The sequence below is a fragment of the Paroedura picta genome, chromosome 4 (genome assembly GCF_049243985.1).
Source record: "Paroedura picta isolate Pp20150507F chromosome 4, Ppicta_v3.0, whole genome shotgun sequence".
NCBI classification, from domain to species: Eukaryota; Metazoa; Chordata; class Lepidosauria; order Squamata; family Gekkonidae; genus Paroedura; species Paroedura picta.
Window position 1 is genome coordinate 44165403 of NC_135372.1, and position 23771 is coordinate 44189173.

At 44.0% G+C, this 23771-nt stretch overlaps 1 long non-coding RNA gene across 1 annotated transcript; it reads right to left on the reverse strand.

Annotated features, from left to right (window-relative positions):
- Positions 1–1337: 1337 nt before the first annotated feature.
- LOC143836768 (uncharacterized) lies at positions 1338–21017 on the reverse strand. Its single transcript, XR_013230721.1, has 3 exons — positions 20906–21017; positions 16596–16758; positions 1338–1437 (listed from the first exon to the last, which is right to left on the reverse strand). It is a non-coding gene; the product is annotated as an uncharacterized LOC143836768 (long non-coding RNA).
- Between the last annotated feature and the right edge of the window lie 2754 nt (positions 21018–23771).

Sequence of the window (23771 nt, forward strand, 5' to 3'; positions counted from 1 at the left end):
CACCATGTGGCACTGTACACGGCTGAATTTCCTCCCCAAACTCCACGTTCTCTAAGCTCTACCCCCAAAATCTACAGGAATTTTCCATCCCACAGCTGGCAGCCCTAGGGGCATTCTCAGTTAAAATCAAGTCAGAACTGAGCTTCAAGAGATTCTATGGCATTATAGCCTTCCGTCCTCAAACCCAACCCTCCCTAGCCTGCTCCAATAATATCTTAGAGGTTGGATAACCATACTCTTCTCTCTCCTCCCCTTATACAGACTTCCCTGTTGAGCTCACAAACTTATCATTCATGAACGTCCGCACTTTTGTTCCCTCTTTCTGTTCACGCAACAGAAACCTTTCTGTTCCCTCTATGAAGGCATTGAAAACAAGCAAGCAAACGATGCCTAGATAATTGGTTCAACTTTCAACAGCATGCAGCAAATGGCTACAAAATGGAAGGGAGATCAGCAGGCTTATAAAGTTCCTTCCATATTGTCTTACATTTAGGATTTGGGTTTGCATACCTGGCAAGTCTCAGACCTTTTTGAGTACTGGGCATGCTGTGCAGTGGTGTCAGTTGTGGGTGAAGACCTGGAAGTAACTTTATGGCACTGAGCAGCACTCTTTGGATTCTACCAGTCTTCAGGGTAAAGACCAGATTTTTTTCTCCCGAACCTTCATTGTGTGTTTGAGGAATGGAAGTTGGGGGTAGAAATGGCATTAATGTGTTTTGTGCAACCTGGCAAAGCATCTGTGAAATGTTTTGGGCACCTGCTTTGTACGAGGCTCCAGGTTCAAATCCCAAGCATCCCCAGTAGAAAACATTAGATAGACCCATTATGCACGAGCCAGAATGCCTGCGCTGGGGGCAGCAGGACAGCGGGGAAAATCCACGATTATGCATGCCTCCACTGCCAGTGTGGGCATGGCCCGGCCCAGGGCCACAGAAGGCCCGTGTTATCGGAACGCGGGAATCTCCGCGGTCCCCGGGATGACACAGGCACCAGCAGGGGCTGGCCAGTGCTGTGAATAACTGACAGCACCAGGCCATTCAGCCCACTCAGCTCCGACCTACATTCTCCCTGTAGGGACACCACACACCCCTGCGAGCTCTGCAGAGCTCCAATGTAGCGTGTGGTGGGGGCCCGGTCCCTCCCCACTCACCCATTGCCGCTGCCACGGCCAGGCAGCATTCCAAGCTTCCCAGCTCCGGTGCACAGCGCATGTGCGCTCACTATGCCAGGGCGTTGACATATGCAGTAACTTCCAGATATGCCTTAAGGTTTTGCTGCTTTAGGGAAAATTCAGCAACAGCTCTTAAGATTTTTATTAGGTCTGTACAGCAATGTCTTGTCACTTTGTAAACACAAAATGATAACAATAATAGCAGGAGTCACAGGAAGCCATAATGCTGTCGTTAAACAATGAGTTTAATAGGTAAACATGAACACCTGCAGTAAAAAAAACACACCAATTAGTACAGTTTCCTGGATGTTAAATTTTTTTGACTCTTCCATTTTAGCAAGTCAAAATTTTAATGACCTTTGATGCTCTGAAAAAGAAGGTAGAACAGCCAGAAGCCTTCCTCCTGTCACATTGCAGTCCACTGAAAGGACACAAGAAGTGAAGGGATTTAAAATATGTATTGTACTCTTGGTCATTTACTGAAAGAGGTTTTCATCTTTCTTGGAACTGCAGATTAAGATGCAGATTTTCTTGGCAACCGTTGCCAAGTAAAGCATTCAGTGATCAAATGGCCTATCATGACTCATAGGAGAAGGAAGTCTGGAAAGTTACCTATGCCTTGTGTTAATGATTTTTTGATATACGAGTGTGTCGTTTGGAGGACTCTTGACATTCTGGGCCCAGGGATGCGTCAAAGAGACAAATGGAAGTTGTATTCCTTTGGCCATTGTTCCTGTCACATGGTAGAATTTGGGTTTGCAACAATATATTATTCTTATGGTGCCTATATACCTCAGAGCGTCCCTTGTTCCCATATGACACACATGCCCTTTGTTACCATCAAATTTCTCCTAAATGCTTGTAGAGTTCTGATGGTGAGATTCAAATAAATCCTATAAATAAATAGCCTTCTTTAATACTCACCTTCCTTTTAACAACACTAGATTAAAAGTTAGCGGTAACATGGTGAGTGTAATTCTTTAATATGTACAGTAGTTTTTTGGTACTGAAAGGAAAAGATCTTCTAGTTCTCTGTACATCAGCCACGGCACTAGTCAAATGTGACCCAGGAATGGAAATATTTAAGGTCACCTGAACCGCCAGACATCAAAGCAGAGTTACTTAAGCATTATTATGTGAATTGGTTTAATATCAAACATAGGAGAATGGGCAGAACATTCTGACCCCTTCCAGCTTCTTCTGGATGTTTTAAATAGACTACAAAGAAAGAAATTAGATTTGTATTTCAAAAGGAAGAAACTATTCACTGTCCTTGCTAATCTCAAGCTTATTAATAGGTTACAGTTCATAGAAGTTGTATTAAGAAAGTAGGCTGAAAAGATCATTTTTTAAAATTTGCTTTCTGGTATTGCTGTATGGGAAGTAGTACCCCAAAATATTCATAGGGATCCAAATTACCATAAAAAGGGGCTCTAGCTGAAAAGCAATGTGGTTGCAAAATTGGAGAGGCAATGCAAGCTGTAAACCTGGTAATATGTTCATGGGCCCTGCCATGCACACCAACATTATACTTGTGCTGTGTAAGTTGGTCATAAGCCCTTCTAATGAAGTCTGTTCACCACCATCTTCCTCCATGAGGTACTTCCAAGAAGCTCCTATACAACTTGAGAGCAGAAGAATGGCATTTGGAAACCTCTACATTCATAGTAGGGATGACTTTAACAACAGGCAAAGAAATAAGATTGGTTAGAAGGCACGTGTGAACTTTGTTGCAACATGTGCACATCCCCGTTGAAAGCTTTACTGTCTGCCTTCTCAGCATTTTATGTCATATTTAATAAAAACAAAACTAAGAACACTTCACATTTTACTTGCTCTTTCTCCAGGCTCCTGCAAGTTTGCAAATCAATGGCAAGTGTCCCAAATATAATAAAAAAGTAAACAAGCTGTCATAAGAGGGAATGTTCAAATCTGAAGATTTTTTTTTAAGCTTGCTTTTGAATCATTCGACCCACTCTAAATTAATCTGACATGGATAATGAAATATTAAAGGCAGTGTACAGCTCATTTTGGGCTGATGTCCTCTGCCTGACATGCTATTCTTCTGAAATGAAAAAAAAGAAAGGAAAAAAAGAAGACTATCATTCCTTTGCTGCCCTTTGGATGTACGTTTGAAGTCCCTCAAATTAGGTCTACAAAAACACCAAGCTTAAATTGTACTAGAGTGCGTTGCATGTAAAGGACAAGAAATGTGTGGCTACACTCTGGAAAATGTTCTATCTCAGAAAGAAAGAAAGAAAGAAAGAAAGAAAGAAAGAAAGAAAGAAAGAAAGAAAGAAAGAAAGAAAGAAAGAAAGAAAGAAAGAAAGAAAGAAAGAAAGAAAGAAAGAAAGAAAGAAAGACTACTACTATATTTGGAACATCTTTATTTACAAACCTCTGAACTGGCACAGCCGAATGAAAGCAATATTCTATGACGGATTGCTAGAAAAACCTAAACAAATAAGCTGACAACACTGAAATATAATGATAATGTGAATCATATTGTACCTTGAATGTCTGTGATATCCAGAAACCAGTTTAGAACATGAAGTAGAAAGAAATTAGAGTGATTCTAGAAGGTTAGAACTCATCTTTAAAAAGTTTCTGAGTGTGTGTGTGTGTATCTGTTTTGACCCTGACACATTTAAAACCATCACTATCTTCTCTTTAAGAAAGTCTGTAAATGCCTTCAGCAGTTGTACAGTGTTGAGCTGGAAGTATAGTTTAAATGAAATACAAGTATATTGATTTCTATTCTTACTGCTCTGAGGTGTTTTCTTCCTCACAGTGAGAAACTAAGCAAACAGGAAAGTGGAATCCAGAGTTTCTGCAATAGTGGAGAAAATAAATTAAAGTAGCTTTTTTTTGTTATTGCTATTATTATTATTATTGTTGATATTTTCCTCTCAAAAAGCTGAAAAATGCCAACCACTGATGAAAATACCGACATATGTTTTCTTGTCTGTTTTGAATTGTCCATGCTGACAAAGATATAGCCAATTGAGTTACTTCCATTTGCCCTATGAATAAGACAAAGCCATGGACCATGGATAGTATCATCGAAGGGCCATATGGGCCATCTTGTCGAACCCAGGGGTGGCCAAACTGTGACTCACCAGATGTCCATATACTATAATTCCCATGAGCCCCTGCCAGCACACAAAGGCCATGTGCTCGCAGGGGCTCATGGGAGTTGTAGTCCAAGGACATCTGGAGAGCCACAGTTTTGTTCAGTTGCCGTTTGCAGACTTCCAGTGAGGGGGAGCTCACTGTCTCCAGAAACATTACAGAGACTCTGCACAGCAAATGCTTTACTTTTCGCATCAGTGCTGGGGCCTTAACAGTAATTTCATGTGAGACGTCAGTGCACCTTTGCTACTTTCCATTTCACTCCATTCAGGACTGACTATGACAGAAACTTGAGGATAAATACTGATGCCACCCATCCTGCGCTTCTATGTACAGTGTTAGACTGAAGGGAAATGAACTTGCCCATACAGCAGAAATCAGTGGGTTGCCTCTTTCCTAGCCGTCCTTGATTCTTTTTGTCATATTTGTTTTTGAATCATCCTCCCTTCTCTAGCACCCCGACTGCTTAAACAAGCAGAGCATTCTGGCTGTGGCTAGCCAATACTTGTTTATTAAAAAGGTCATAATATGAGTTGTCTTTTGCATGTAGTTAGTCCAGGTGATGGCCTGCAGCAAGCAATTGTTTATTCTGCACATTTCCAAAGCCTATGTGTTTTCCAGTTTGCCTGGTGGCAGCTACAACCCCTAATTCTGGTTATGAAAATGTACGCATTTTAAAAAACCGCCAACCCAAAAGCTCAGGGAAAGAACCAATTACAAAAACTTAACAGAAGGGAAGCTTAGCTAAACTAATATTCAGCATTCAAGGTAGAATATGGCAGCACTGAGCTGCATATTTTCAACTTGTGATTTTTGCCTTTAAGCTTGTGATTTGTGGGGGAGGGAAGCACAAGCCCCTTAACTTGTCTGAACATGATCATTCTGATAAATATTATTATTATTATTATTATTATTTAATTTCTAGACCGCCCTTCTCCCAATAGGTCTCAGGGCGGTTTACAACATAAATAGTTAAAATACAATAAAATCCCCATAAAAACCCCAATTAAAAGTTACATATAACATAACATATAGCGGCGGTGGTCACAATTCTGATCTTAGTTCAGCCTGGTGGAGAGAATAATGTTCAGAAGAGGGTGGCACCAATACAATAGATCTAACCATGATCTCGGTGTTAGAGATCTCAATATTGGAGGGGATCCTCTGATGGGTTAGTGGGAGAGCTGCCCTGGCCTCAACCATATGCCTGGCGGAAGAGCTCCGTCTTACAGGCCCTGCGGAAAGCTGGTAGATCCTGCAGGGCCCTTAGCTCTTCTGGGAGCTCGTTCCACCAGGTTGGGGCCAGGACTGAAAAGGCCCTGGCCCGGGTCGAGGCCAGGCGCACATCCCGTGGGCCCGGGACAACCAGTAAATTCATACCCGCAGAGCGGAGTGCCCTGCGGGGGGCATAAGCAACCAAGCGGTCCCGCAGGTAGATGGGACCCAGACCGCGTATAGCCTTAAAGGTCAATACCAATACCTTGAATCTGATTCGGAAACAGACTGGTAACCAGTGCAGATGACGAAGCACCGGCTGAATGTGGGCCCTCAAAGGTGTTCTAGTGAGGACCCTGGCAGCCGCATTTTGGACCAGCTGTAACTTCCGAGTCAAAGACAAGGGAAGGCCCGCGTAGAGCGAGTTACAGAAGTCTAATCTGGAAGTGACCGTTGCATGGATCACTGTGGCCAGGTGTTCCGAGGACAGGTAGGGCGCTAGTAGCCGGGCTTGGCGAAGATGGAAAAATGCTGTCCGAGCTACATTGGTGACCTGAGCCTCCATAGATATCCAGAGGTCTATGTCCTCCTCTGCTGCTTTGGCACAATGATGTGTAGCTAACGATATCTAGCCAACAGCACTCTGGACATTTAAGCTCCTTGGAGCAAAGAAAATGTTTCCTGCATGGGCACAGGTGGTTGCACCTAAATCACACTATAGGACTTGTATGCAGGGAGAAACCTCCCTGCTGCACAGCGTTCACGGATGAGATGGCTTTTCCTGCAGTGTGGTTTAAGCCACATTGCAGGAAAAGCCAGCCCCAGGCTCTGTGTGCCAATAGAACATCTATCTCTTCTTCATGCAAACTTTGGTTAGCTTCTCAGACCACACAGTTTAAACCATGCTGAAGGTGAATAGACTGGGACGCAGTCACCTTCTCCTAAGGAACTAGGAACAGCAGATCTGAATACAGCAGAGAGGAAGTCCTTTTAAATTTAAAGGATCAGCTGTGCCAGGGGGAGAGCAGGGGGTTCCTGCCAGCTTGGCTTGGGGCTGGCTTCTTGTTTAAACCAAGATGCAGAAGTCAGCCCCAGGAACTGCTGTGCCACAGGGAGCAATGTGCTGAGGGGAATTTCTCCAGCAGTGTAGCTTACTGAGCTGGAGGAGATGGTGACCCCAGACCTGTTTGGTGGGGAGGTCTCTCTCCACCGCATGTGGATATTGGCTGGGATGGCTTCTCCAACAGCATGATTTAAACCACACTGCAGGAGAAACTGCCCCCAAGATCTGCTATGCTCCCTGCAGCACAGCAACTTCTGAGGCTGGTTGACATAGAAAGGCCATCCCCAAGCCAAGGAAGTGGGAATAGCCTGCTCCCTGCCCCCCATACACACAGCTGATCCTCAGGCTGTCTTCCACAGTCCCTTTAAACTTAAACCAGACTGCAGTAGAAGCCCAACAAACAGTGGAAACAATCTTCTCCTGAAAAGTGGAAACAATCTTCTCCTTCCTCTCTGCAGTCTTCTGATTTGCCCCTCCTAGTTCATTAGGAGAAGGTCCCAGGGTTCATGTCTATCCACTGGGCTACCGCTACTGGGTTTAGGTGCAGAAGTGTCAAAATGAGCCTAGAGATGGAAGTATTAGTCTTATGTTTTTCATCCTTTCCATCTGAAAAACCATCCTTTCCATCTCTCTCCACCGCATGTGGATATTGGCTGGGATGGCTTCTCCAACAGCATGATTTAAACCACACTGCAGGAGAAACTGCCCCCAAGATCTGCTATGCTCCCTGCAGCACAGCAACTTCTGAGGCTGGTTGACATAGAAAGGCCATCCCCAAGCCAAGGAAGTGGGAATAGCCTGCTCCCTGCCCCCCATACACACAGCTGATCCTCAGGCTGTCTTCCACAGTCCCTTTAAACTTAAACCAGACTGCAGTAGAAGCCCAACAAACAGTGGAAACAATCTTCTCCTGAAAAGTGGAAACAATCTTCTCCTTCCTCTCTGCAGTCTTCTGATTTGCCCCTCCTAGTTCATTAGGAGAAGGTCCCAGGGTTCATGTCTATCCACTGGGCTACCGCTACTGGGTTTAGGTGCAGAAGTGTCAAAATGAGCCTAGAGATGGAAGTATTAGTCTTATGTTTTTCATCCTTTCCATCTGAAAAAGCGGCACAGAATAGTGAGTAGTGGTGCACGTCATAAACTTGTTAAAGGAAGGGCACTGGGAAGAAACAAAGAAATGAAAACAAGACAATGACTGCCATGGAGCACCTGCTATGAATGCAGGGTGTCCACAATTCATGCCCCAGCATCATGAATTAGATAGCTCAGCAGTGGTTGATGTAGAAGCCCTTTCCCTGAGACCTTGGAGAGCTGCTGCCCATTGGAGACGATAACACCGACACTATTAGGCCCGTGGTCTGACTCAGTCCACAGCAGCTTTATGTGCTCTTATTTGTGCATCTTAATGGCAACCGACAAGCAGGAGACATGCATGAATATACCAGCTCTTAGTTGTGGCATTTTCAGTTTTACAAACCGCAATAATACGTAATTTAGAAGAAAAAAAGAAAAGTATTCATGGAAGCCCATGAAACTAATTTTGCTTCGTTCTAAATTGCTATTAGGGTTCCTAAAATAAATGAACACAGCCGATTATGCTTTTAATCAGGTGTCTAATTACACATCATTAATGCCTGCATTATGTCTTATGAAAGTTTCCTTTTTAGCAGGAAGCTCTGTTGGCATCCTCTTTGTAATCTTTATTTTTTTCCTAATTGCAACTGATGTAATAAACTGAGCGCAGTTTTTACATGGGAGTCACTTCCATGTTGCAGTCTTTATGCATCGTGCACATTAGACCTTTTTGCCTGGCGTGCACTTCATGCAGTACATGTGGTGTTCGGATGTTGGGAAATCATGGTTAATTGTGAACGGCAATCCATACCCACAGAGCAATTTACCTGCATTGAGGATTATCAAAAGCGGGGACCTGTTGTTATCTGCCATGTATCTATTTAAAAATTACCCCACTTCTCTAAGTATTCAGAGCACTCTGCAAACAAAATAAAATGCACAGAAAACCAATAAAACCAATTGGAAACAATTACAACTAATCAAAGCAGTCCATAACAAATTCCAGTCTGCCTGCTGCCAGAAACAAGCTCATCACTGGGGGGAGATGTACCAAATCTCATTAGGGGACTCAGCTGAGAAAGCTCGCTGAAACAATTTTATATAATTTGCAAAAGTGAACTAGAGAGAATGCATTGTGCACCCCCTCAAGCAGATTTTTCCTTAGGGTAAGAATGACTTTCAGGTCAAAGTGACCACGAATAACCTTGATCTCACAATTGCACCTTCTAATGCAAAGACTGCAGCAGAAGAAAAAAAATGCTGGGCATGAATCTATATATAGGGAAAGGCACCATTCAAATATGAGGATTCCGGGGTTGTGAATCGTGGAAGAAAATTCAATTTATTTATTTATTTGTTTGTTTGTTTGTTTGGGTGTGTGTGTATCTGTATATATACATGCTGCTCCCCACCATTGTGCAGTGGGGCCCCCATGCCCCTGATCCCCCTCGTCACCACTGCTGTGGCTGCAGAGCACTCTTGGTGCTTTCAGCCCCACATAGTGTGAGTGGGGCTATTGCATTGGGGCAACCAGCGTGTTCCAGGGGAGCCCCTCTCCCGTGCATACGCGGGGAACGGTGGGGCTTTTTGCCACGCTGCAATGGAACAGCAGCAGCCCAGCATAGCTGCCGCTGTGCATAATAGGTCTTTGAGATACAAAAGGACACATTCGAAAGGTAAATTAATGGCAAAGAACACCTGATAAGACTTTCATAGATCCTATGACTATATCCTTCAAAATTGCACCTGGATTTTAACAGTATATAGGTGTTCAAAGCATGCACAGATGAAGAAGAGTTGGTTCTTATACCTTGCTTTTCACTGCCCAAAGAAGTTTCAAACTGACTTACAATTGCCTTCCCTTCCTCTCCCACCCTGTGAGGTAGGTGGGGTTAAGAGAGATCTGACAGGACTGCTCTGCAAAAGCAGCTCTAACAGGACTGTGAGTAGCCCAAGGTCACCCAGGTGGCTGCATTTAGAGAAGTGGGGAATAAAACCTGGCTCTCAAGATTAGAAGCTGCCAGTCTTAACCACTACTGCATGCTTGTGAGAGTAAACAGCATGCAGCAGACACGCAGAACCTATGTGTGTGGATATATAGAGCTGTCGGTTCCATGGAAGTTGTGGCAATGAATCAGGGAGGGGAGACCAAAAGGTGCAGTCTTACTTGCACCATCAATGCATTCATCTAATCACTCTGTAAATATACATAAAAGGCTGTTAAGTACCATGACTACATTTGTGGTGCCAGACTACTTTGTTGTTCACTGTCTCACAATTCCCCTCCTTATTTATGGTTTTATGGCTACTACAGGTTGAGCAGCAAAATGTCGCTCTGATTAAAAGCACTTTAGTAGCTCCAGCTGGAAATGCCCATAAATAAACAAAAACAAAGTACTAAATCTGAGATTGCCCTTCCCAGAGGTGCTGTTATCTATTAATTAATGCTGCTGATAAAACATTAGGCTGTCAAAGGTGCACTTTTTGAACTTTGTGTATGCGGTTTTATGTCACCATCAAATATTAATCTGTGTAGACTGATATAAGCTCAAATAATCGTTTAAAATCATGGCAAACACAGCTTCCTTTGAGGTACCATTTGTGTTTTTCTGTGATCTCTGTCTTGCTTAATAAAATCAGAGTCCAGTAGCACCTTTAAGACCAACAAAGATTTATTCAAGGCGTGAGCTTTCGAGTGCAAGCACCCTTCGTCAGACTATGATCTTCTTACATGTCATGTCATGTAAGAAGATCATAGTCTGAAGAAGGGTGCTTGCACTCGAAAGCTCACACCTTAAATCTTTGTTGGTCTTAAAGGTGCTACTGGACTCTGATTTTATTTTGCTACTTCAGACCAACACGGCTACTCATTTGACTCTGTCTTGCTTGTTTGTCTGGCAGTTTTCTCATTGTCAGTTTAAGAAGCAATAAATAGGAGGTCCAGAGGACTTGGATGTTTTGTGCTCCTTGGTTTGATGGCTACTCAGAAGAAATTGCAACATCAGTAAGTATATTTTACCCTATCCATGTTTAGTCAAAATGAGTCTTAATTAAAGTGACCAGATTGTCCCACTTTTGGAGGGACATCTGGGGGTACCTGGCAAATTGTACTTATGTTGAAATTAAAAAAATATATATTACAATACTATTTTTGTCTTCTGTGCATTCTATGAAACTTTTTGTTGCGCCATATAGACCAAATGTTTAAATCAACAACTCCCCTGGTCAATGGTGTCCCGCTTTACCAATGTTAAAATCTGGTCACCTTAAAACCCAAAATAGAGCCCTGTGACAGGAATGTGCCAAATTCTGAACAGGGTCATCATTTGAGGAGGGCAACACTGGATTATTTTTATAGGCCTGGCTACTTGAGGTTCTGGTGGAAAGTTCCCTCACCTCACAGCTAACCCTGTAAGGTTTTAAAGGCAAAGACATTTAGACGTGGTTTGCAAGATTTAAAAACCCCAAAATGATCAAAGGAACATTTATAGCCTTAACAAACTGCTTCCCTCAGCGGCTGTTGCTAGGCAACCACAGTATTCTGAGTAAAAGGCAGAGAGAGGGGGCAGGGCACTTTCCAGGGCTGTTTTGGCCTTTGAAAAAGGACTCATTGTGACCAAACCAGACTAGGGTTACCTGCTCCAGATTGGGGAAATTCCTGGAGATTGTGTAGCAGAGCCTAAAGAGAGCAGATTTGCGGGGGTGGGGGGGCGGAGGCCTCAGCTGAACATAGTGCCCTAGATTTCACTCTCCAAAGCAGGAATTTTCCACAGGAGGACAGATGCCTACAACCTCTGAGTAATTCTTAGTCTGAGGAAGAGTGCGGGCACTCGAAAGCTCACACCTTGAATGAATCTTTGTTGGTCTTAAAGGTGCTACTGAACTCTGATTTTATTGTCGATACCACCTGTCTTCCATGACTCAGCTATATATGAAAGACTAAAGAGCCAGTTTGGTTTAGTGATTAGGAGTAAGGACTTCTAATCTGGCAATCTGGGTTTCATTCCGCGCTCCCCCACATGCAGCCAGCTGGGTGACCTTGGGCTCACCCCAGCACTGATGAAACTGTTCTGTCCAAGCATTGATATCAGGGCTCTCTCAGCTTCACCCACCTCACAGGGGAGAGGGGAGAGGAAAGGGAAGGTGATTGTATGCCACTTTGAGACTCCTTCTGATAGAGAAAAGCGGCATATAAGAACCAACTCTTACTTTTCTTCTAGTCCTGGCTGCTTGCTACCACTCACCAGCATCTAACATATGAAATCCAGTATGGTATAACAGTTCAAGTTTCAGAGTATGGTCTGGAACAGTGGTCCCCAACCTTTTTGACTAGCAAGCGGCGAGTTACCAGTAAAGAGGCGACTACTGCTGGCGTTGAAATGGCCGCAGCCTTTATTTTGCCCCCCCCCCTTTTACGGAGGGTTGGCACCCAAAGACCAGGTAAGTGAGCCTGAAAGAGCCCCAGCCGTCCGGCTGCTTGAATGTCATACTTCGTGTCGCTCGGGGCCCTATCCCGCTCCCAGCCGGGGTAAGTCCCGTCCTTCTCCTTATCACTGGGGACCACTCAAAGCCTTTTACTGAGGCCTGGTGGGGGGTGTAGTTTACCCCTCTACTCTCAACCACTGCCCTAGCGCTCTCTGATCGCTATGGCAATGTTTAAACATCCCTTCAAAATAAGATACAGACACGCCACAATAATGAAGTGTGTTGTAAAGGGTTGAGGGGGATGAAGTAAAGGGCCGGGGGGGGAGGCGTCCTTCGGGGCCCACCTCCAATTAGTCGAAGGACCACATGTGGTCCGCAGCCCACAGGTTGGGGATCGCTAGTCTGGAAGACCCAGGTTGAAATCCCCATTTACCTGTGGAAGCTTAATGGAAGATTTTGGACCAGTCACATATTATCAGCCAAACCTACCTCACTGATTTGTTCTGCAGATAAAAAGGAGGAGAGTGGTTTTGGTCCCCACTGTAGAGAAAGTTGGGATATTAATGAAATAAATAAATAATAAATATAGCTGAAGATGGGGGAGGTAGGTAAGAGGTACATGGATGAGTGGATGAGGAGACAATGAGGCAGAGAAAGCGGAGTCGATATTTGGGTTGTCAAGAGGGAAAGTGCAAATAGTGGAAGGAGGGTGCAAGGGGAAAGTGAAATGCCAACCCACAAGTCCTTGAGGGTCCTCTACAATGAAAGTAGCGCTGACACCACACAACTGGGTCACAGTTTTCCGAGGCAGAGATGGCTGGTGTTTAAGGCAGAGGGGCAGATATGGGGAGGCTGGCTGTTGGGCAGGAAGGATCTAAAGTTCACAACTCCAGGTTAGGAAATTTGTATAGATTAGGGGGTAGAGCCTGGGAAGTAGGGATTGATCAAAGAAGGAATCTAAATACCTTTTCCATACCAGCAGTTCTGCTCCAGGCTGCTGCCAGTTCTTTACAATAGGGCAGCTTGCCCCACTGCTTCCTGAGTCTCCGTTGAAGACCGTTTCTGGCGATGCATACGATCCACCCTGGATTTCTGTCTCCGCATGAGGCAGCTGGGATGGAAAGATTCCGTTGCGTGGTTGATTCAAAATAAAGTTGAATCAGTAAATGGCATATTTTAGGGAGGAAAGTTTTTGGTTGTCCAACAAATAACACTCAGATTTATTAAGCCCAGGTCTTACTTCATTTCCTCTTACATGTAAGGATAGACATTGTATGTTTAGAAAGAACCAAACACTGAAACTATAAAATTAAGATTCTGGTTTGTTGTTCTTGAAGTTTCCCTTTGATTGCTTCAAACATTTGTTTCATAGCTTACAAAGCTCACAAAAACAACATTCAGGGGAAAATAAAAACTATTCAGAACTCCAGGCTGCTGCACAAAGCATCTAATCTCTGCAGCAGAACTCAAGGAAGCAGGGTACCAGTCACAGGGCTGTCCAAATAAAGCCATCTGCTTCAACAGGAGTATGGAATCTGCTGACCCTCTTCTTATGTCTTCTAAAGCAGTGGTCCCCAACCTTTTTTATCACCGGGGACCGGTCCATGGTTGATAATTTTACTGAGGCCCAGGTGGGGGCCCCAGCTATGGTGGCTGCCGGAGAGCACCAAAGGTGAGCCGGCGGCAGAGTGGCAGGGCAGCTCCCGAGGTAGCAGCTGGGTAGGAGGACAAGGAGGAGCCACGGCCCGGTACCGACTGATCCACGGCCCGGTACTGGTCACTGGACTGGGGATTGGGGACAGCTATTCTACAGAATCCTGCTGGATATGCCTTATAGCGGGTGTAGTCAACCTGTGGTCCTCCAGATGTTCATGGACTACAATTCCCATGAGCCCCTGCCAGCATTTGCTGGCAGGGGATCATGGGAATTGTAGTCCATGAACATCTGGAGGGCCGCAGTTTGACTACCCCCGCCTTATAGACTTCTACAGATTTCCTCCAGGTTATAACCTGGCCATGCATGTATCCTTTGCAGGGGACCACTGTTTATTTCAGGAAGTCATTAAAAATGAAATTGTGATTTTTTTCCTGGTCCCCTCATCAGCTGACCTGTCTCTATAGTTCACCCCTAAGGGTTTCTCTCATGGCAATGTTCAATAAATAGCTGCTTGTTGCCTTGGCGTAGGTGGTTGTGTCTGACCCAGGATCGGTGAGCCCTTTCAATACGAAAATCCTAGTTCTCAGGCAGAAACAAGGTATCCTTCAGAAGAGTTTGATTACTACCCGAAGAAGTCACGGCTTACAATGACAGAAGAGATTTCATAGTCTTGGAGGGACTGGATGGGATGGAGATGGTGTTTGTTCAGAAGAGATTGAACAAACACCATCTCCATCCCATCCAGTCCCTCCAAGGCTATGAAATCCTGCAGAAATGAGGTGTCTGCACCAGAACTGACTTTGAGGGTTTCCTGCAGGGAGCCATACTTTTCACTAGCCATGTGCCGTCTACAAATCTGGAGAAACTATGCAGCAACCAGCCTGCGGGAAATGCCCTCAAGGAATGCCTATGACTGATGGATAGTTTGCCAAAGGGTTACATTGCCATGTTTCTTTCTGCTGTTTTGTTTGCATGGGGACATTCTCTTCATTCCCTCACTGAATATTGATTTTGTGTTACACTCCTTTCCCACCATGTTTTGTCGCTATCTTAATTTATGTCTTATGTTCCCCTCCCTTCATTTGTTGCATCTGGCTCCCTTCTAAGTTAGCCAGTGGGGAGACCGTCATAGCTATATTGTATGCTGTTGATCTGTTAATTTCTCTTTTAGTATTTCCCCTCACTTTTCCATTATATTGGTTGATCCTGCTGGCAGGAACTGGAGCCTCAGACATTGTAGTTTTGCCTAAAATCTTATGATGTTCATAGCTTCTTTCTCTTTACTGCTCTATTTTTCTTCAGTGTTTTCTCATACCATTCCCTCCTTCCTCTTTCGCTTTTTCTCTCCCCAAAATTCAGAGGCAGAATATGCAACTTTAAACTCCCCTAAATGGAGCTGGTGGGGTATATTGTGAAGCTCATTGATCTCTATAGTTGCATCAGTCGCAGAATTCTTATTTTTGAATCCTGCCTAAGCCAATAATTCTATAACGGTATATGCTGGCAGAGTTTAAAAACGCAAGAGAGCTAAGCACCAAGCTGCTTGAAAGAATAAACGAGTTTTGTTTAGGACTGATTATGCACGGGGCTAGAAATCTGGGATGGCAGCAGTAGGGCAGCCCCGATTATGCATCCTGCTGCCGCCATCCCAGCCCTGGCCTGGCGCAGCGCCCCGGAAGACCCGCGAGAAGGGAACACAGAATCATCCGCATTGTCTTGGATGCGGTGGGTGCCAGCCAGGGCTGGGTCGGACCAGCCCCATGCATAAGCAGAAGAGCCGGGCCTTTTGGCATGGACCTTCCCTCAACCTACGGTGTCCCTAGAGGGATACTGCACGCCCATGTCCCGCTCACCTCCTTGCTGTTGATATCTTCAGGAAGCGAGTCGGCTTTCCAGCCCTGATGTTGTGTGCGCGCGTGTGCGCGTGCCCAAGCTATGCGGGGCAGCCCATCTACTCCAGGGGATCCCCCCCCCCCGTGTGTAGATGGGAAGCGCTGGGGCATCCTGCCCTGGCGCAATGCCCGGCAGCAGCCCAGAGTGGCTGCTGCTGTGCATAATGAGTCTAGCAGAGAAACAACTTTGTCAAGAGAGAAGAGTGTTTTAACAGTCTAATTGTCGTTCTTCTTTCTTTCTGTCTTTTCACGGCAGGCACAGAGAGGAAGCATGCTCAAAGGAACAGGAAGTCTCTTACTGAGCCAATCAGGAAACAGGAGATTACTTGGAAAAAAAAACATAAGGAAGTTCATAAACTAACTATGCTGAATCTCCTCTGATACCCCCTGTAAGATAGTCTTCATATGCCTTTGAATCATGCACAATTCAGATCTTGCATATTCCAACAATATCAAGTGTCTTTAGAGCCACCCCCCACAGAACACAAGCAAATACTATAGAATCTTAAAATACAACCTGCTTGTATTGCCATGCCCCAAGAGACTCATATAACTCAGAGAGAACAAGTAACTCAGTAAGTAATGGGTGGTAAAAACCAACTGTTTTAGGAAAGCCAGTAAGTCTAGGAGGAGTGGCACCTCTAACAGCTACAAATCTCCACATGTATGCATTTGATTCCAGAGCAGATACGGCCGTGAACTATATTTTCCTTTTGTTGAAACAAGAATAACTCACTGTTTTTCTGGGCAATATCTGTGGGCCTAGTGTAAATGAACCTTTTCCCCTACTCTGTTATAGTAGCATTCGGAGAACTTGGGGGTTATGCTGTGATCACAGGAGAGGACAACAATCTGCTAATAGACTCACTATTAAACAAAAATGGTAGAGTTTTTAAAAATCTCAAATCAGCCCCACAAGACCATATGCTTGATACAGATTTGCGTTATGCATGGTGGTAACTGTACCTTTTCAACAACGTTGACATGTACGTTTCCCACGGAGTCAGCTCTCAGTTGGACTATTTTCTTGTTAATTGCTCTCTGCTACCTTGCTCCATTGATACCTCTGTTATTCCTGATAGTTCCTGGGTTTCAATGATAGGCTGGCAGATGTTGAATAGAGATTTACCTGCAACACAATGAGACTATTAAAAGGGGAATAGAGTTTTGTATTAAAGACTACCAACGTTACATAAACTTCTACTAATTTTATGCATGACGTCGCCTGGCCCATTTTGTGAGGGACTCTTAAAACATACCTAAGGGACTTTATCATTGCTTATGTCTGTCCTAAAACCCGTCAAAGACCATTTCCGCATGGAGGCAGACAACTCACACTGCCTCCTGCTTGTAGAAGCACGATAGTAAACTGCACGTTCTGCCGCTTCCTGATGGAAAACTACTCCTGCGATATCCTGCTGTCTTGTCACGGCTTTTCTCTTCCCGATGAGGTGGCGGAGAAACCGAAAACGTGGATAACCCGCATGTTCCCCCCCTCCCGCTTTTCAGGTTGTAAGCCACTAATCATCATAAACCACCAAGACCCTCTCAGTGGTGGGTTTGAGGACTCAAACGTCCCCCACAAGTCTCTACATTAATTTTTTTTTAAGGAAACTGCCTTGCTACAGGGATCCACCACAACAATAAAACATTCTCAATTTCTTTTTTGGAGTCTTTTATGATGGTCTCAATTTATGTTTGGGTTGATTTCAGAACATGTATGCCATGCTAATAGGGAGAGGTCTGCTTGATAACATAGCCCCGCATCTTTCCCTGTTCGTGCCCTACCACCAGGAAACAAAAACACGAATGTGTTTTAGATAGGGTTGCTGGCTGCTGCCAATGCAATACCGTGCACTTTGAAGAGAATATTATAGTACATTTTATTTTCACAGGTACATGGACACATCCTTTTGTGTTCCTGTAACGTCATGGAATGGGAAGGCGACTGTAAGCCGCTTTGAGCCTCCTTCGGGTAGGGAAAAGCGGCATATAAGAACCAACTCTTCTTCTTCTTCTTCTTCTTCACTTTTTTTAAAAAAAATTCTGATACAGGAATGGAGAGGGGAGGGTGGGTGTGAGGGTGGGCAAAATGCTACCGAGATTGTTGCACCTTTCTTCTTTCAGACAAGCTTGCCCTGGTTTTTGCCTCATTGTACACTGCTACAAGTAATGGGAGGCGGATTCTCCCGCTTTCTGCTATCGTGGGGCAATGGGGAAGAAAACTCCCGTTAACCCTGGAGAGCCATAGGTTGCTGCCAATGTTATAAGGAAGCAGCATTAAAACCCACGAACAATGAGAGGCTAGGCAGGGGCAAATTTCTCATGTTGAAATGTTCAAGAACTTGAAGCACTGAATAAACTAGAAGCTAAAATGCAGGCTGCCACAATCAATTTTTTAATTTTGTGCCTAAGAACTATAATGACATAATGAAACTTGGATATATTAACAAACAGCATTTTTTGCAAGCTGAATTTATGTTGGCATGTATTAAACAAAATTATCAAGCGTCATGAGAAATGCCATGCAAATTATTTGCAGTAATTAAAGATGAAGTTCACGACACTCCAAAACCAATAAAGAACCACTCCAAAAAGTTTTATTCCACTCTTTATTTGAAAGACTATGTACCTTCTGCAGAGGCTGTTCAACATTTCTGAGCAAGATATGCTTGAAAGCTTTAAACAAACATTAGAAATTGCTGGCAAGTCTTCTAACATTCTGAGACTGCAACTATAGCCAAAAATCTATAAAGCGGTTAAGGTGCCAGGGATCAATGAGTGTCCAGTGAGCAGTATAAAGCCCTCCACTGGCAATTTGTACCCATCTTGGTTTGGATTTCAGGAGATTTGCAAAATTCTAGTGTTCTGACAGAGTTGAGCATCTTTTACAGTATTGTCCATGCCAGGGAAATATCCCCTTCTCCGTTCTTACTACAGGTCAGTAGCCTTAAAAAATGCTGAGGAACAATTCTTGTAGGATATTGCATTTGTTGGGATAAAATTAATATTATTCCCAGTATCATTTACATTTGAAGAGGGGCTGTGTTATATATTCTCCAACAATTTCCCCCCCCCCAAAATAAATTTCATGTTCCATAAATTTATCTGGGGTCTCTCAGGCAGGCATAAATTTACATGAAAAAAGTTTCATTTACAAGTAGAAGGAAGGTTTACTCTCCTTAATCTACACTAACATCACTTAATCTTCCTGCTTTCTAAAATGAAATATTGGACTCTTGCTCCTGAGAAACATCTGCATATTCTCACCTAGAAATGACTCAGCTGTATCCTCCTATGTAAAGCCAGTTTGGTGCAGTGATTAGGAGTGCAGACTTCTAATCTGGCATGCCGGGTTCGATTCTGCACTCCCCCACATGCAGCCAGCTGGGTGACTTTGGGCTCAGCATGGTGCTGATAAAACTGTTCTGACCAAGCAGTGATATCAGGGCTCTCTCAGCCTCACCCACCACCACCACCACCATGTCCTCCTCCTCCTCCTCCTCCTCCCCTCCCCCCCTCCTCCTCCTCTTCCTTCTTCCCTTTCTTCTTCTTCTTCTTAATGGATGGCCTTGGGCTTTAGCCATTTAAATCATCCTCCCAGTCAGCCTACAACTGATGCTACTCAGTTGGCCTAACAAATGGTTGGCAATCACTTGGCCTTTAATCCAGTCACACATGAAGCTCTAACTATCTGATATTTAAAAAAATATCCTAAGATTAAGATAATGAACAAGGATGTTTTTATTTGGAAACAATGGATGTTGGGGTCGTCTAGGTGTATAATGTTTCTATCTCAGTTGCCCGAACAATACGATAATTTCAAATCCTTCAGCACTATACACAGAATTTAATCTCTCAACCCAAGCTAGTAGGCAATTCATCCAACATTGTCTGACCACTGAGGCTTTTGCAGTGTTAGAATCCCCCCACCTTTTGCTTTCTCTGTTCTAGTCCCCGGAAGTTCCTTGTTGAAATTCTATTTTAAAAAGCTCCTAGATTCTACCAGTTTCCAATGGAACTTACATCTGAATACTCCAGTCCACTTGATCCAATGAAAATATGCCCTTAAATCTATTCAGTTTACTATTCTGGACTTGCACCTGGGGCTTATTCATCAAAATAATCACTTTGTTATGATTCTATTAGAATCCTGCTAGAGTGATGCCCCTTGATGCTGCCAAACACCAACAGCCAATCTCGTCCACATGGTCTGAGGATGCCACTAAATTGTACATTTATGGCAAGTCTAGATATTAAGCCCGCTGTACCCAAAATACAGCAGGCGCTAGTGGGGCGGGTGGATGGATGGGCAGGAGGAAGGAAGAAAGGGAGACAGAGAGAAAGACAGAAAGAAAGGGAGGAAGACGGAAAAAGACAAAAAAAGAGGGAGAGAAACAGGAAGCGAGAAAGAGGCAGATAGGAGAGAGGGAGGGAGGACAAAAGGAATGCTAGGAGGAAGGAAGGCAGGAAGGGAGTCAGGTAGGAGACATGAAAGGGGACGGGGCAGGAGTGAGAGGAAGAGGGGGGAAGGTGCCATGGGGTGAGTGGACAGTAGCGATGGGTGGGGAAGGTGGGGGAGGGTGGGGGTGGGTAGGGGTTGGTAAGCGGCAGCGGAGGTGAGCGAAGATGGTAGGGGTGGAGGTTTATACGCACTGGGGGTTTGTTTGTTTGTTTGTTTGTTTATTTATTTATACGCCACCCTTCCCTGAGTGCTCAGTGTGGCTTACAACATCTCATGCAATAAAACAGGAGTTAAAATATTCTAAAGATTAAAATCAGATATACATTACAATCTCAGGAGCTCACTGCCTTCTCTCTAGTGGAGGAAGGGGCGGTAAAGTGCCTTGAATTATGTGGCGTATGGATGGTTATCATTTATGTTGGGAGGCCATCTTATTGTTGATGATGTTCTGTAGGTCTGGTGGAACAGGTCTGTCTTGCAAACCCTGTTTTAGGTCCCACAGGACCCTGATCTCACTTGGGAGAGCATCCCACCAAACTGGAGCCAAGGCTGAAGAGGCCCTGGCTCTGATAGAAGCCAATTCGACTTTTCTAGGGCTCAGGATCGTGAGTAAATTTGGTGTGCTCGATCACAAATATCTCTGAGGGGCACAAGGGAGGAGGCAGCCCTACAGGCCGATGGGTCATGTTAGGGAAGAGGGTCTGTGGAATTGTAGGTGGCATGGTTACAGGGAGTTCATTGTTGTATTTACTATTCTATGCAGGGGGGTGGAAATTAAAAACTTAATGGAAAAATATATTTCTTATACAACCACCAAAGAAGCCATTTTCCCCAGGCGAACTGATCCATGTAGTCTCAGCGGTAATTCTACAAGATCTCCAGGTCCGACTTAGAGGCTGGCAATCTGATGAGAGGCACTGCAGCTAAAACAGAAGTTTCACATGTGTGAATGTTTGCCTATTGATGACAATAATAACAATAACAGTGATGATAATGAAGATAGAAATGACAATAACATCTAATTAATCGGGCACCCCAATGAGCTGAGCACTAGGAAGTTCCAACCCCTTTCTTCCTGGCATGTTTAGCTAGAGAAATCAGGCCTTTGTTCTTTTAGCAATTAGCGTGTATGTTGGAGAAAGGCATCTCGTTGTTAGCCTGACAGTTTGTAATTAGTCAACTGGTGCAGAAAACGGTTCTTCAAAAATTTATACAGTTAATCAGCACCCAGATAAACACTTGAGGAGAGGCTGTCACCATAGTCGATGCTCAGCTTGTTACAGATGAGAATTTATTCTTTCTTTCTTTCTTTCTTTTTTGTAGTATCGGTAAAGGTGTCATTTTTGAAGTGAAAATAACAGAGTACCCAGGTGAATAATGCAAATGAAATGAAGAGAAAATTCATTTCTGCAGTGGAGTGTGTCAGCCATCTTTAAGCCCCCCCCCACACACACACACCCTTACTGCATGTTTTGTGTGCTGGACGCTGTTGCCACCAATGTGAAGAAAGATCTGAGCTGAAATGAGGGCAATGTGCATGCCTTGTCACGCGCAGGACAGACAATTCAATTGCAGAGTCGGTGGTGACTGCAACGTCAGAAAGAAAATCTATACAGTGAACTTTATAGATCTAGAAGGTAGGAGTGTCAGCCAGCAAGCAGGTGAAGGTGCTTTAGCACCGTGTTCCCAATGCTTTCAACTGAAGAGCAGAAGATTAATTCTGCCACAGAAATCATTAGAAGAATGTAAATGTGCTCTTGGTGAGGTTGTTTAGAGAGGCAGCTTCTAATCTGGAGAGCTGGGTTTGACATGAAGACATCTGGGTGACCTTGGGTTCATCACAGTCTTGTTATTGTTCCCACAAAGCAGTCCTGTCAGAGCTCTCTCAGACTGTTTACGCACTGGAGGTTTCATGCTGGGCTGCAGGCTGGAGTTTTAGTTGTGGCAGCCTGCCCCACCTCTTCCTGCATCCACACAGGGGAGCATCTGCCCCCGATTTATGCTCCTGCATGGGAGCTGGGGCAGTGAATTCCCCAGTGAGTAAATGGTCTCAGCTTCACCCACCTCATAGAGTGTCTGTTGTGGGGAGAGGAAGGGGAGGCAATTGTAAGCCACTTTGAGATTTCTTTGGGTAGTGCAAAGTTGGGTATAAAACCCAACTCTTCTTCTTTGGCTGGATCATGTCTAAACTATGTGGAAGGGCTTTGGCTCACTACTATAGAAGCTGCTTGACATACAGAAAATCTCAAGTTCAATTCCCAGCTTCTCCAATTGAAAGGACCAGGTAGTAGGTGATGCAAAGGCTTTCTACCTCAGACCTTGGAGCACCATTCCCAGTCACAGTAGCCAAAAATGACCTTGATAGACCAATGCTTTGACTCGTTTTAAGGCAGCTTCATTTTGAGAAAGTGTGCCTGCATATGAAAACTCACACCTTGAATAAAATTTTGTCAGTCATAAAAGTGCCTTTGGACTCACATTTTGTTCTGATACTTCAGACCAACACAGTTACGCACCTGAATGTCTGTTCACCTGAATTCAGTGGATCTGGAATAGTGGTTCATGGTGACCTAGTTTAATAATATATTATCTCCTTGTTAGTGACGTGGGGAAAAAAAGATATACACTGCAGGATACCGACTGTCAACAGCAGCTTAATTTGGCTAAGTATTACACCAGAAAAAGATTCCAGATGTACAAGTTTCCCCCCCCCCTCAATGCTATCAACAACTGATGGTCTTGATGATTTTTTCTGGTAGATGCTCCCATTATAGTTTCTGAAGGGGACATTAAATATGGATATAAAGCCCTTTATTTCATTCCTGAAAAGGGAAAAAAATCTAATTAACTGTTTAATGCTACTCATTGAATGGCTTTTGTTGTTTCCTTCATGGGCTTCATAATTGCACGGCTGATTTTTAATTAAGCGTGCATTATGTGAAACAGGCTACATAAATAATGGCACCAAGATGCACTTTAATATCTGTTCATCATTCATTTAGTAGGTACAAAGGGCAGGAGAAATAATTATTGAAGCACGTTCAAATGGTGTAAAGCATGAGAGATCTCATAGCCGTGCTCGTTATCTGATTAACTTTAGTGACAAATTTACAATATGAAATGCACTGAAAAGATAGGAAAGATTTATTGGAGCATTTAGTTTATTGTTTGTTATCCCTGATCCGGTGCTCTATGGATCATAACCTTGACATTCCTCACTCTATTTCTCTCTGGCAGGTTAGTATTCGGGGCTTTATTTCCTTTGCTCAAAATTGAACCCGTAATTGCTTTTCCGTTTGGCATAGTACTAGGCATTCAGTAAGGAGGAGGCTAAATGAATCTGTTGTTATGCTGGGGCAACGTTTAGTATGAATGTGAATTTCCCACGCTTCTAATTTTTCTACAGGTTGAGACAGTTGAGAGGTAGCAACTTAGATGCAAGTTTCATGTTGCCAAATTCATCTCTAAAATGGTGTCAGCATCTACGGGTTGGATCCATGAACATTAGAATAAAATGTATTTACAACATGGTTATTCCACATTTCCTCCAAGGCATTCAGAGAGGTGTATCTGATTCTTTCCTCTCTTCCATTCTATCCTCATGACAATCCTGAATGGTAGGTTATTCTGAGGCAGTTCGGCAAATGGGGATTTGAACCTGGGCCTTCCAGGTCCCA